This window comes from Bos javanicus, chromosome 12, assembly GCF_032452875.1.
Source record: "Bos javanicus breed banteng chromosome 12, ARS-OSU_banteng_1.0, whole genome shotgun sequence".
Lineage (NCBI taxonomy): Eukaryota > Metazoa > Chordata > Mammalia > Artiodactyla > Bovidae > Bos > Bos javanicus.
This window is the reverse complement of record NC_083879.1, coordinates 79,203,642-79,207,952: the sequence shown is the minus strand read 5'-3', so window position 1 is coordinate 79,207,952 and position 4,311 is coordinate 79,203,642.

Genomic DNA, 4,311 nt, shown 5'->3' with positions numbered 1-4,311 from the left:
TCCTCTGTCACCATCTTCTCCTTGCCCTGGGGAGGGACAGGGAAGCCTGGTGTGCGGCAGTCCGTGGGGTTGTGAAGAGTTGGACAGGACTTGGTGACTGAACAATGAATGGTATTGTGCTTATGGGAGGGAAATTTATTGTCTGAAAATATTAGTAATAAATATTAAATGATTTAGTGTTGAAACAACATCACATCAGTGGCATTAAAATCTTTTAGCTAAAACAAAACAACATCCCATTTCAAAACAAGAACAAGACACAACAAACAAAAGAATCTCAAAGAGGATAAACTAATTATGACAAAAATTTTGATAAATTTTTAACTCTGAGTGGTGCATCTATGGGAGTTTATTATGCTGTTCTCTCTACTTTTAGGTAGGTTTGAAAATATTCAGAATAGAAATATTCAAGCACTGGTAGACTCAGCCTCCTGCCACTTGGTGAGGGATATATAACTAAGAGCTTACATTCTTGTCTGTGTTTCAGTATCCTTATGCAACAAAAAGGATTGTTATAGACACGGAAATAGGCCACTTAATATAGCATCCAGGTTTGGCTAACTCCATGTGCATGGAAATATCCCCTAGCTCAGGATAAGTAACTGTGACCTCATCCAAAAGTTGGGCTACAAACCCCATAAATGGAGAGTGTTCTAGTTCACACTGATCTTGGTGAACATCACTTACAGCCTTCCCCACTTAAAGTCACTGTTTAACTGACATGACTCAGTTTGGATGAGCTGGGATTCTAGCAATACAAGTTCTCATTATTTTAATGCTCTGAGTAAGGTTGGAAAAAAGACTTTCATATATCTGAAAGCTGCCCAAAAGGGCTTTTTCCAGGGGTGGTCTTTGGTAAAACTTGAAAGACAGTACGTCCTAGTTTGCCCCTGGAAATATTTCATCCCCAAGTTGATTCCTAGGGAACCCTTTCCACACTGAATCCTCGTACTTATTTTCTTGTTCTGCCTCTTCCTGTGCAGGGCTCAGCGTGCATTTTGGGGGACCCAGGTGGGGTGCTTGGTTTGTGGAATGCCATGGTCCCAAGCCACTCAGCACTTGGTTCCATTCTTCCCTCTCCTTGCTTGCCTTTATCCTATAAATCTAAGACCTGCTTTTAATTGGGATACCAGGGTGTGAAATAAGTGTGACTTGGGGGGAATGGAATTTGAGTCCTAAATTACACTGAAAGTGAAAAGTGTTAGTGGCTCAGTCATGTTCAACTCTATGTTGAACTGCAGCCCACCAGGCTCCTCTGTTCTTGGAATCCTCCAGGCAAGAATACTGGAGTGGATTGCCATTCCCTTCTCCAGGGGATCTTACGACCTGGATATCAAACTCAAATCTGACATGTTGCGGGCACATTCTTTATCATCTGAACTACTAGGGAAGCCAAATTAAACTGGGGGCACTGAAAAGGAGTTAAAATGTCCCAGGCAGGTGGTACCTCCTCTGACCCCCAGCAGAAACAAACACAGATCCTTCTACAAGGAAACTACCCTCAATTATGGCCTCTGTTTCCCCCACAGATTAAGATCAACCAAAAAAAAAAAAAAAGAGCTAAAAAAAAATCATTAAATCTACAAGGAGATAAATCACCATGAATGAAATTTAACAGAAAAAAACAAAATTGAGTTAGGGCTCCAACATTTCAGATTTTGGCATCATCAGATACAGAGTATCAGTATCAATTTAGAAGCTGTTTAACAAAGTAAAAGGGAAATTTTTTAAAAAATTTGGAAGAGATTCTCCAAAATGACCAGTAATACATCAATGTGACATAATCAAGCTAATGAAAAATGACCAGTAATATATAAACATGATAGTATAACATGAGCAAGTTGGATTAATCTCACAAACAGAGTGCAATGGAGCAGGCGTACCATGGACACCAGTTTGGCTATTTCTTCTAAAGCCATGCATGTGCTTACAATGCAGCCTAACAATTGCACTCTTGGGCATTACTCCAGAGAAACGAAAACCTGTTCACACAAAACATTTGTTTGGATGTTTATAGTAGCTTTATTCATTATTATGAATAAAGTTATGAGCCCCACACCAAAAACAACTAAAATGTCCTTCAAAGGGTAAATGGTTAAACATATGTATACTCATATCACAGATACTTCTCAGCAATAAAAAGGAAGAAATTGTTGATACATTCAATCATTTGTTTGGAGCTTAAGGAAATTATGTTGCATCAAATAACCAACCCCTAAAGCTTCCATGGTGTATGATTGCATTCAGGTAACTTTCGATTATAATTTTATATGATTGATTTATTTTTGTCCACGTTGGGCCTTCATTGCTGTGAGAGGGTTAGTTGTGATGAGTGGGGGTCTACTCTCTAGCTGTGGTGCTCGGGCTTCTCACTGTGGCGGCTTCTCTTGTTGCGGAGATGGGCTCCAGGCACGTGGGCTTCAGAAGTTGCAGCTGTGAGCTCAGTCGTTGCGGCTCCCAGGCTCCAGAGCGCAGGCTCAGCAGTTGTGGTGATGGGGTAGCTGCTCTGCAGTATGTTGGATCTTCCTGGACCAGTAGTAGAAACTCATGTCTCCTGCATTGTCAGGTGGATTCTTTCCCGCTGAACCACCATTAAGCCCTCAGATAACATTTCTGGCATGATAACATTAGAGAGACCAGATAAGCTGACGCCAGGAGTTAGAGAGGGATTGGAGATTCGGGAGAAACAGACGCTGTTGCAGCTGTAAAACGATAGAGGAGGGGTTCTTGAATGGATAGAATTGTGTCTTGACTATGATGGTGACCCATACGGACCACGTAAACATTACAAACCAATAAGATGTCAGCTCAGCAGAAAACTTAGCAACCCATATTGACAGACAGTGTACAGAAAAGAAAATACAAATGTCCGATAAACTTATGGAACGATTCTCAATTTTATCAGTAATCAGAAGATGCCAATTAAGACAAAAATGCAATGCCATTTTATATCACTAGATTGGAAAAAGCAAAGAAACCTGTTACTATGTGTTAGCATGTGGAGTAATGGGCAATTTTTTACACACTGCTGAGGAAATGGCAACCCACTCCAGCGTTCTTGCCAGATAATCCCCCAGACAGAGCAGCCTGGAGGGCTACAGTCCATAGCATCACAGAAGGGTCAGACACAGTGACTGAGCATGCGCGCACTGATATAAAAATGTAAATTACTACAGTCACTTAGGAATGCAATTAGGTACTATCTGATTCCATCAAATATTCACAAAACCTGTGTGATAGCAATTCCACTCTTAGAATATGGTCTAAAGACATTCTCGTGTGTCAAAATTCTCTTTACAGCTTTATTTGCAATATCAAAAATTGAAGTCTACATAAATGGTCATGGGTAAGCGGAAAGTTTGGTGTTTCTTAAAAAAACTGTACATACTCTTAGCATATGACTCATCAATCACTGTCCTTGGTATTTACTCAAAAGATTTGAAAACTTACATCCACACAAAAACCTGCACATACATTTATAGTAGCTTTGTTCATAATCTCCCAAACTTGGAAGTAACCAAGCATCCCTCAATAGGTGAACGGATAAATAAATGGTTGTACCATTGTCTGGTAATAGAATATTATTCAACACTAAATAATACCAAATTATGAAAATACATGGAGGAAACAGACATAAATTTGTATTACTAAGTGAGAGGAGCCAGTTTGAAATAGTCCCTATTCTATGATTCCAATCATAGGACAGTTTTGGAAAAGGCAAAACAATGGAAACAGTTCTGGCCATCTGATGCGAAGAGCCAGAACTCTTTTAGAGTTAGAAAAGACCCTGATGCTGGGAAAGATTGAAGGCAGGAGGAGAAGGGGGTGACAGAGGATGAGATGGTTGGGTGGCATCACCGACTCACTGAGTTTGAGTAAACCCCAGCAGTTGGTGATGGACAGGGAGGCCTGGGGTGCTGCAGTCCAAGGGGCTGCAAAGAGTCACGACTGAGTGACTGAACAACAACAATGGAAACAGTGAAAAGATCAGCGATCTCTAGGTTGATGGGAGGGATAAACAGGGGTGTCAAAAGGCTTTTTTAGGGCAATGAACTACTCTGTATGATACTACAGTGGTGGGTACATATCATTACACTTGTCAAAACTCATAGACTGTGCACCACCAAGAATGGACCTTAATGTAAACAGTGGACTTAGGGCAGTAATGACGTGTCAGTGCGGGTTTATGGATTATAACAAATGTCAAGGTGCTGTCAGTAGGGAAGGCTGTGCATGAAGCAGGAACAAGGCAGGTATATGGGAACTTTGTAGCATTCACTCCATTTTGCTGAGAACCTAAAACTGCTCTAA